This window comes from Lycorma delicatula, chromosome 13 (assembly GCF_047948215.1).
Source record: "Lycorma delicatula isolate Av1 chromosome 13, ASM4794821v1, whole genome shotgun sequence".
NCBI classification, from domain to species: Eukaryota; Metazoa; Arthropoda; class Insecta; order Hemiptera; family Fulgoridae; genus Lycorma; species Lycorma delicatula.
The window spans coordinates 19,424,711-19,436,438 of NC_134467.1; the positions used below are offsets into that span (position 1 = coordinate 19,424,711).

General features: G+C 34.5%; 1 protein-coding gene across 1 annotated transcript in view; it reads left to right on the forward strand.

Annotated features, from left to right (window-relative positions):
* LOC142334028 (uncharacterized) overlaps positions 1 to 11,728 on the forward strand; it is a 62,547-nt gene that overhangs the window by 43,530 nt on the left and 7,289 nt on the right. The gene's annotated exons all lie outside the window — the stretch shown is intronic.

The window sequence follows — 11,728 nt, forward strand, 5'->3', positions numbered from 1 at the left end:
TTGCACCAAGAATTCAGTCTTAGTTGTAAAGTTGTTTATATTATATACTTGCTACCAAAACCACCACCTTGTAGTCTACAACTGCTGCATAAAATCGGGGAAAATCAGAACGACTTTTCGAGTCCTCTTGAGACTGCCTATCCAAAGGAAGAACTTACTTATAAAGGGAGTTACTTTTACTACTTTCAAATGGTCCGACTTGTGATCCTCTTGTCGGAGAACCTTTCTTCGAATAATATGCTCTTTGCCTCCTTCCATTCCAAAATTCATTGTACACCCTGCATGCCTTATAATTTGCAGAATTACCAGTGGTAAAGTGCACATCTTGCTGATGAAGTAATATTATCCTTTCTGGCGCAGTCGGCGCTTCCATGTCCACCTATATTCATCCACTTGTTTATGCATCTGTATGGCCGCATGCAATTATGCTTAGTGTGCCCATTTTGTTGACATTGTGTGCATTACGCTATACTGGGAGACTTTGCGTACCCTAGAGTTCACAGTTTATTTTAGGTCGAAGATCTCCCTGTTGTTACCTTGCAATTCAAGGTTGACAGAGGCTCTTTCGTCACATAGCTATGCCATAAACAATACTCTGGATCATGTATTCATTGATTTCTCATGAAGTTGCTCTGGTGATTGCTTACGCTTGAGCATCAACACTATTTTGGAAAGAAGTTGGGTCAACTAACTTCCGCTAGAATTAAAAAGATTATGATGGATTTCAGTTGTGGCAGACTGAGTGGGATGAGATGGCTGATGGCATTACACACATGGTCCCCTGAGGTGAGGAGTCTGCGGGGCACCTCTTGAGTGTCTCCTAACAAATATATCTCTGTTTTAGGCCATGGTGCTTTTAGGCATAGGTTGGCTCGTTTTGGCCTGGCTTATTCGGATCTGTGTTCATGGTGTGGCATATTAAGTAGTGCCTTTAATGTTTTATATGTCTGTCATCGGTATGATGAAATATGATTAGCGATAGTGAGGCAGCTCGATGATTTTGGGTGTACTTTAGATTTAACCATTAACTGTAAAAGCTGGAAGAAATGGTCAGTTGTGGAGAACTTTTTGTAATATTTGATTCTTCAGTGAGTTGTGGAGGGGTGTGTAGGATTGGGAATTCGAGTTATCCGGCTGGTTAAGTACCTATTGGGCGTTTTCTTGTCGCCAAGATAGGTACTCTTTAGTTTTTTTTGTTTTTGTTTGGTTTTATTTCGTTGGTCAGGATATAGACCAAAATTTAAATATTTTGTTTTGTGTTTATTGATATGATTGGTGTTCTTACACCAATGCAAATATCATTTGTGACCTTTATATCGGTGATATCATGATGGATGCCAAGCTATTAACATAGAGATGTTATTCAATCTGTGGGTTCAGAATATGGCCTCTGGGAAAGCATATCAGGTCTAGGTATGGTGGGGGTGATGTGGCAATCAGAATTGTCATATGGCCGGTGTTCAGAGTGTTATTCAAACAAGGAGCGGTCCTTGTGAAGGTGTACCCTATTAGGCTCTTTCCTTGCACCAGGTCAATAACTTTCTTATATCTATATCTTCGGAAATTACCTGATGCTGTTTACTGTTTATTATTCGCAAACAGTTGTCAGATTTGTTTACATTCATCGCAGACAAATCATAGAGCTTTAATACGTCAGTTAGTCCATAAAGGATTATTAGCGTCCTAGCAACCTTAGTATGGTCAGTTTGTCTGGTACTTTCCTCCATTTTTTAAAGGTGCACAAAAAGATCGTTTCAGTCAGTTCATTATAATGGAAGCATGTAATATGATAAGTTTGCATAGAACTGGAATAGTTTGCCTGAAAAGGAATTTCTCCGCGAATATATAATATCCTCCCAACTTCCAGAATTGTTACTTATGTCGTTGAAAACATCAGTGATATTGTCTACAATGTTATTTCTTATAAGCTTGTGCTGCAAAGATTTTCTAAGATCACTGTTGGAACATTATATTATATTATAATAATTGACTCGTGTGCTATGTAATATGTCTAGACGAACGAGTAGCAGCGCTACTACTATGTGGTCACACATTCCGTATGGAATACACCCGTACTTAGTTCAAAACAACGATCCATGTCCATTATGTAGACGATTAGTGACTGGTTATGTAAAAATTTATTTTAACTAGCTACCTCTCCGTTTTTCACAAACAGTCCTTTACAGGACCACAACACCTTACACATACAACACAAAAAACCACACACACACAAAACAGAAACACTTTATTTCCAATTGTAATCTTGGAGGATCTTTTCATTCCACCGCTCCGTTGTTAAGGAGTGTTCTTTTTTTGTTTATTTTTTATGGTTTCTAGTTTCGTTTATGCCTTTACTTATTGCAAGATATAGATCAGCTGCCTTCGGCAGAAATGGTAGACGAGATGCCATCTAATATTGTAGGTGTTGATGTACCGTCCAGGAAAATTGGTCGCTGCTGTCGATGAATAGGGACCCGAGGAGGGCTGCGCGCAGGAAGCATATTAGATGGAGAGTATAACCCTGGAATCCCAGCCTACTACTAGTCAGTGGAGGACGACACCATTGTCGAGGAGGCAAGCAATGAATCGTGGTCCTAGCAATGACGAATAGGTTTAACGGCCTTCCACTAGAGGATACGGATGTTGTGGACCAGCCTGAGCCAGTCAAGCCTTTTCCGATTGTTCTTTACGGAATAAAGGACATGCTGAAGTTGTACGAGATGCTGGAAGCGGCCGTGTGCAAGACTGATTACAGCATGCCACTGGTTGGAGGTGAGCATCTGAGAATAATTTCTAAGGAAATCAAGGCGTTCAAGAAGATTGTTCATGTTGTTCGGGACCACGATCTGATTGGTCTACTTTCACAAGGAAGGATCAACGAGTCTTTCGTGTTGTAATCAGAAACCTGCTCCACTCTATTCCACTGGGGATGATAAAGGTGGAAATCGAAGGCCACGGGCTTCGGGTGAAAGACTTGATAAATGCAAGGCACAGGATAACTAAGGAGCCCACATCGTTTTTCTTCGTGAACCTGGAGCCACAGGTAAACAATAAGACCATCTTTGAATTGGAGTACGTTGCCGATTGCAGTGTCATTCGAGACGCCACGGAAGCCTACAGTCCTCGTGCAGTGCATGAGGTGTCAGCAATATGGGCACACTAAGAGCAATCGTATGAGGCCTTTTCGCTGCGTGAAATGTGAAGAGCGTCATCGGACAGCTTACTACTGTTCCAGGAAGGATAGGAGCACTCCTGCAACCTGCGTTTTGTGTCAGTCCGACTATCCGGCAAACTACTGAGGCTGCAGAGTATATCAAGAGATATTAGAGAGGAAGCGTAGGCGAATTTGAACTCGCAGTTTGCTGCAAGAGTTGAACCCTCTAGCCTCAAGGTGGCGGGCTCCGTGCTTGATGATAAAAACTTCCCTTCTTTGGGTCGTGGGATGGCGAGGACAGACGACGCGAAGCCTGAACCTCCGTAAAACATATGCTGCGGTAGCTGGGCGTGCTAGTGAGGGCAGTGGGGATAAGTTGGACAGGCTTTCATCAAATACAGACTTACTGGTTCAACAGATTGGGAGTTTGACAGCCTTGCTTACCCTGGTGCTGTCCAAAATCTGTTGATGTCCAGATTTCTACGAATCGCTGCATGAAACATTAACGGCCAACTTTCTAGGCGTGTGTAGCTAGGGGTTATGGAAGTTTCCAGTACCCTGGTCGTAATTTTGATATCGGAAACGCACTTTACTGACCGAAACTACCTCAGGCTTCAAGGTTATTCTGTGTATGTGACGAATCATCCAGATGGGAGAGCCCATGGAGGAACCGTGACTCTAATTCTGAGTTCTCTGCGGCATCACCAATTTCCGGGCTTCTGCACGACCAGATTCAGGCAACCACGGTTGAAATTACAGGCTGGTTGGGGCCTATTAGGCTGTCCGCGGTGTACTGCCCTCCGCGCTATACTGTAACCGAGGAGTTGTTTTCCGATTACTTTGCGACTCAGGGTTCTACATTTATTGCCAGAGGAGACTGGAACACGAAACACCCATTGTGGGGTTCCCGGTTGACAACCAGCAGGGGTAGATCGTTGAGGAGGTGTGTTAAAAATCTGCGCCTGGACGTGGTATCGAGATTCCAGCCGACATACTGGCCTACGGACCTGACGAAGATCCTTGATTTGCTTGACTTTTTTTCACTTCGAGTATATAATCTGCATACACTCTGGTGGAGAACAACGATTATTCATCATCGGACCACTCGCCCGTTCTACATACATTGAGCACGACGGCGCTGAGGTGGAAAGAGAGGTCTGTTCTTCATACGAGACGAACGGATTGAGTTTCTTACCAGAACTGGATCGAGGAGAAACTGACTGATCCGTTTCCACTCGATACCCCTGGGGATATTGATTACACAACGTACCTTTTGACGTCGGTCAGGCAGGAGGGAGCATGGCAGTCTACACCAGAAGATTTGGACTCAGCCTTAGAAAATACCTATCCGAGGTAAGTGAATGAACTAATTGTCTTCGGCGGAATTGGCAGCGTTTCAGAAAGCCAGAAGACAGGACTCTTCTTAATAGAACGGCCTGGTGGCTAGAGGAGGTTGTTGAGGATTATCAGGGACGAGACATTCAAGAAGTACGTAGGAAATTTTCTCACCTGAATAGTCTTCCTTATGGAAGACTACGAACCAAGCTATAGGATGGCTACTCTGTGCTGGACCCTGTATTCCATGTATTTTGTATTCCATATTCGCTGCGGACATTCCGGCCCTGGATGATTGCATCGTCGCCATGTTCGCCGATTACACTGCTATCCTGGCCGTTAACGAAGACCCTGGTCTAGCCTCGCAGGACCTACAAATGTCGCTAGACTGTGTCTGCGTGTGGCAGAAAAAGTGGAGGATTAAGGTGAATCAAGGTAAGTCGAGGTACGTCACGTTTGCCATGCCGAGGGATGACTGACTGTCCTGGTGTCTACTTCGATGGCTTCTTGATCCCGCAAACGGACTGTGCGGTACCTGGATCGGCGTTTGACCTTGAAGTGTCACGTGAGGATGAAGAGGAAACAGCTGAACGCAAGGTACAGGAAACTTCATTGGCTGCTACGGAGGAACTCAGGCTTCGCGTTATCCAACAAGATCTTAATTTATACGGCTATCCTGCGCCCAATCTGGACGTACGGTATAGAATTATGGAGAACGGCTAGTATTAGTAATGTGGAAATTATACAACGATTCCAGAACAAAGTGCGAGGGTAATTTCCGAAGCGGCATGGTTCACGCGGAATGATGAGATTCACGATTATCTGGAGCTCCTGTCGGTTCGTGAAATTGCACAACAGCGCATTGTCAGATTCCTGCAGAGGCTTGAGAATCAAGTAAATCTCTTTTCAAGTAATCTACTCGATAACAGCAGGGACGTCCGACGGTTAAGATGTGCCCATGTACTCGTACTCTACTTAGGTCTGCGTAACAGTTTGGAATCTAACACCGTCAACTTTAGCTGTGTCGTATCTAATTTCTTTGTTACTTCTCTTTCTTTTTAGTCTTGTTTTTCTGTTTATTCTTTGTTATTAATTTTTGTTCCTGTGTACTATAAGGTGCTGAAATTAATGTTTTGTGATTTATAACCGAGTTGAAATTTCATATTTGACTTTAACTTTACTTGCAACTATTAATTGTGTGAAAAAAAAATTTTTTTTTCAACTTTAAAATTGCATATTTCAAAGACCTTGAGACTTACAGGGCGTTTCATAATGTTCTTCGGAGTTTCGAAAATTCATTAACAAAAAACTATTTCATAAGAATAAAACTCATGTAAAAATTATAGTTTAGTTTGCTGACCACTTCATGCACTAGTATCGTTCGTCAAAGACTAATTTGCGCTACTACAACCTGTTGTTAGCTTCATAACTGTGACTGTGTTGCGTAGTAGAGTTGTTAAGATTTAGTAATGTTTTATTTGCTATATAAAAAAAATATTTATTATTTCTTAAAATAATACTATTCAAACTTTTAATGGAACTTTTTAATCCAGTTTAGAAAGTTAGTTTTTATTTAGGCTCCAGTTGTGTATGGTTTAGAAGTTTATTATAACCTATAGTTTGATGCGAACAGTGATTTAAGCAATTCGAAAATAAAAATTGCAATTACTTGAGAACATTTATCTATTGCATTTATCTATTTGAGTAGTGTGTGATAATTTTATATCAGGTAATAATACAGTATCATTAATTTCGCATTGTAAGATTTTTTTCGTTATCAAGTAAGAACTGTTGGCATGCTTAACCCCACAACTAGTAGTTGTTTTATCTGTGGTGGAAGGGTCTTCAAATACGTTCTATGTAATTACTTTAAACTTAAAAAAAAGAAATAAAGATTGCATCATTTTGCATGAAATACCAGAAGTTAATTTTTATGAATGATTAAATCATTTTATTTGAAATATTTGTAGAAAATTAATCTAAATTGTTAGAATAATACTGCCTTAAGGTTACAGGGTTTTTAACAAATAAAAAGTAACACTAAAATTAATAATCTAAAATAATATATTTTATATTATATATGTAATTAATAATCACGAAAATTAATTTCATGTAGCCTTAACTACGTTGTTATAATGATCTTATTTAACTTGAGATATAAATTATTTTAAATTGATAATAGAATAATGTAAGCAAGACTATAATCTTAAAAATGTTATGTTAAAGATAAATAGTAAATATAAATACAACTCTTCAAAAGTTGCATGCTAATCGTTAGTTTTAGGTTGGTTTATATACCTTTAGATTTTAATATATCTTTCGTTTTTTAAAACTAAAATTTAACAATATTAGCATAATAAATTGTTGTGGAAGCTGATGGGAAATTGCACATTTATGTCATCATTGGTCAGCTAGGCCTCTGAATTTTATTCTAATAAATACATGTTAAATTTCAACTTTGAATATGATTGTACTCATACATTTTGTGGAAATGAGATTGATAAAACAATAGGTGAAAATAATCACATCCGTGGCTGGTATTGAATCAAATGCCAGCAGGGACAAAATTTAAATTCAGTGTTTTAAAATTTATTAATTAAAAAATAAATTAAGTTTTTTAAAGTTGGAACACAGTAATCATATATATAAAACTGAACATATTTTAGCATGTAATAATGATCCTAATTGTGTGTTCTTAACCCATGCGCTATTTGTGGTTAGAAATTGACATAAGTATTATATTAATGATAAAAATAAAAGCAGGTAAAAGGTACCTGTCAATGGCTTGCACTTAGTAAATTACCGTATTAATGTTATCTGAATATCCATGGTATTTTACAATTCCTTTGATTAGCATAAATTATTTATTTCTAAATAATAAAATATTTTTAGTATTCTTAGAATTAAAAAACAATTACTGCAATTTTAAAATTTTATAATTATTCGTATTATTGTAATATATTGCATGTAACTAAGATTAACAGATTGATATAATAATATTATGTTATTCCAATTACAAGTGTTTAGTTATCACTTATTAAAAAATGTAACATATTCGTTGAAATTTTATTTTATATTAATATAAAGAAATTAAGCTTTTCAGTATATAAATACAAAGAGATTATGTATAAATCTTTTTCATTCTTAAGCAGATACCATGCATTTGTCACACTAAAACATTTTTATAAATTAAAATAAATCCGATGAATAGATGTATTTTATATTTTTATTACTATGAATTGTAATTAAAAACAATATAATTTTTAAACAGTTGTGAGGAGAAAGAGTTGCAGTTAAGGTCCTTTTTGCATTAAGCCCAAATATCCTTAATCTGGATTTGACTATTGATATCTAAATGAAAGAGCAGAACATAAGTTGTTCAGTTTAGCCAGAATTGAGACCATTGAAACAACTTGAAAACCCAAATATCATGTAAGTTATGTATTTATTTATAAATATTAATTTTCTTTAAAATATCCACAAAATTAATTATCAGTTTTGATATTACAAATATAACAAATTTCATAAAATTCATTTTAACAGATAAGTTGATAAATGTAAAAAAAATACTAAATATGCTTTTATTTAAAATGTATGTACTAAAATCAAAAAAAATTTATTTGTCATTTAAATTTAATAGAAACATATAATATGGAATAATTTTTTGTAATAAAACTCATCTCTGCTAATTAAAACTATGTGTGAAATTATTTGCTTTAAAAAAATAAAATAAAATAGAAAAATGAAGAAAACATCCAAATTCATGGAAACAAGAAATTAATAAATAATTTTCTTAAAAATAATAATTTTCAATTTCAGTTTAAAAATAATAAAAGTGTGGCACTCTTAATGATAAAGTATAAGTAGTTATTAATTTCTTTTACCTGTAATGATTGATTATATATTCACTAAACCAGCAGTGAAAGACTTTTCCAAAATCTTATTATGTAACAATTGGCCCCATTTCTATGTGTCTGATTGTTTCTATTTGATTTAAAAACATTCTGGCAAAAGCAGTCTTTCTTTTTCTGTTTAGCTTCTTGTAATTACCGTTCAGATAATACTTCAGATGAATGAGGATGATATGTATGAGTGCAAGTGAGTCTTGTACAGTCTCAGTTCAACCATTACTGAGATGTGTGGTTAATTTTGTTTCACAGACACTCTGCCTCATGTTTGTCCATGCTTTTGTTAATATTACTTTTTTAGATATTTCTATGTACATCCTAGATCTTGATAGATTTCTTAATCTTTAATTTGTTGTGATGCATTCAGTTTCAAAGTTGTATGTTAAAATATCATGTTATCAGAACAAGCAGGATGTTAAAATAAAAAAATCCCTGTGGCATGCCAAAAGGTGGAGGTGGATTTCACCATTGCTAAATAGGAGATAAAAATGATTTCTACCTTAAAGTTAAGAAAAACTTAAAATTTACTCAATACGACAGTGGTTGCGTGTGAAAAATGTTTCACATGTTTAGCATACGACAAGCCTCATCTTACAATCCAATAACATTTTGGTCATCCCTTGCCATAAGGATTGGTCATATAAAAAATTGTTTCAGACAAAAGTTTTACGTAATGTTTAGAGGACTAACCACCACTTTAAACTGATTTGATACTGTGCCTATTAAGGGAGGTATGATTTTTTTTTGTCTTCGAAACCGCATTTTTTCCACCTGTAGTTATTGTGTCCACAAGAAAGTGAAATATATATATAAAATTTTGAGCTGATGGTTGTTTTGGGGTCTGGGGAATGTGAAATACGAAGATATGTTGAAATTTTCTGGAAGTCGAATCATGGTACCCATTACAATAGATAGCTTTTTTTATGAAATCTACCTAGAAACTGAATATTTTAAGTGGTAGCTTTGAACTACTCATAATTTTGGATTTTTATAAATATCCATAATTATGAAGAATTACAGTATTTTTTACACTTTTGTGTTTCACTTTCAATAAAAATTGATTTATAAATATTTTTATTCTGCTGTTAATTTGCTCAAGTTAAATTCCATATAGGTTGTTTAAGCATTTTTAAAAATTTAATAACTCTGAACATAAAAAAAATTGTTCTTTGATATAGTTTTATATACTAGTCATCAGATAATTTTGTACAGTAGCTGCCTCGTAACGGCAAGCTTGGATGATCAACCCGCACATCATTGTTACATTGAAGCATTGGCACACCATGATTAGTCAACTCTTAGCAACATAAACATGATGCAACTTAAGTTGAGTAGAAATAATTGCCACTCCAATCTTTCCATTGCTTTGCAGTTACTGTAAATGTAATTGAAGATTTGGGATTTTTTTTTTATATTCAGATAATTGCAAATAAAACCATAAAATATCATATTTCTATTTTTGTCTGCAGAGATGCATTAAGGTATAATTTACATTTCTTGTAACACGTAAAAAAAATGTTTTCAGGACTCGCATTCATAAAATGGAATATTTTCAGGCTTATGTTTGTATAAAATTATTTTCTTATTTTGAGCTAATAGAAACATTTTTTTGTATACTCATTATCTCAAAAGACATATTTTATTTAGAAATATATTTTTTCTTTTCTGAAATCTGTTCGTGCATTTTTATTAGATCTCTCGATATGAATTTCAATTAAAAATGATTTTGAGGAAATGGTAGTTATACCTATAATTCTTTATGCGAAAAAATTGTGTACTAAAAATTTCGAATTTGATCATTATCTAATGCCAGAGTGATAGAATAAGTGCAGTACTAAAATGCCATACGTTTCAATATAAATACCATTCTTAAATAAAAAATATTTCGCATTTAATTGGAAGCAGTGTTTGTATGTATATATATATATATATGTCTGTGTGTAGAGAGAGAAGGGGAATTAGAGAGCTACAAACAGGTAATTAATTTGTTGTTTTACACTGTTTGATACAACCTTGATTATGGTTGTGACAGATGTAAAGCAAGTATAAGAGACACCAGTTGAGAATTGTTTTCTTTGAAAATAATGATGTTAACTATACTGTCATTCATTTTGATTAATTTAAATTTGAGGTGTTGCAGGGCTGAACATTCCTTGCTTTTTTGCGGGCTTGGCATGCCAATATTTTAACATATATTTGCAGATCTGAAGCAGATATATTCTCAACTGAAGAAAGAGGGAAATCCATTTTTTTTTTCATTTGGAAGCCTGGCATTGTATGTTTGTTATTCTTAATGACTGTTGTATAATTTTTGAGGGTGATCTTGATTCATGTCAGATCGTGACTTGTTATAGTTACGGCAAGTAACATAAATAAAAATTTTATTGTGTATGTTTTACTGTTTTAAATTTCTTATAACTTTTAATATTTATAAGATATGTATTTCAATTGCACCAGTTAGTCCATTGAAATGCTCTTTTTACAAAAAAAAAGATTTGTAAAAACTTCATGTGAAAAAGTTTACATTGTAATGGAATGACATATATTTGATTAAAAAATTGGTTTGTGTATCTTGGTTAATCTGTTTTGGTCGAAAATGATTACCATTAACTATAATTTTTTTTTCACAGTATTACCAGAAAGAAAAATATAATTTTGTTAAAATTCTGAATGAAAACTACAGGTGAAGCATACTAAATCAGTCATCTAAATTATTTAAGCAATTATGAATAATCTGCTAAATGCTGGGTGTCACTTTCTGTTGCATGAGTTGTTGTGTTAGTGCGCTGATATTTCTAACTATTTATACTTGGTGTTCAGTCTATTTGTTAGACTATTGACATTTTGTACTATTGAACTTTAAAATTTAAAACTTTCTTCAATTTTTCGGGCATTAAAGAAACTTTATTGGCATTTTTGTAATAAGAGAACCATTTTCACCTTTTTTAACTAAATAGAAACGACTAGTTTTTATAAAATTTTTCGATACAACACATGCCAATGCATTTTTCCATTTTTCTCATTTCTAGTTGAATTTATTAAAAAAATTTTAATTATAAGTTAAGGTTTCACTCAAATTTTCCATGAGACTTTCTAATGGGCTATTCTTTTTTGTTATAAAAATAGTAAACAAGTAATCATCATTTTGTATTGTACCTAACTGTGACTTGTTTTTAGTAGGAGTTAAATGTCTGTAAAAATATGCAAGTGTTTTTATTATTTTAACTTCTTAAAATTACATTGTATTATTATTATTTCTTTAATTAAGTATTTCCTACTAAAATAGTGTTTATATCATCATTGACGTTTACAAACGTACACAAAATTGATC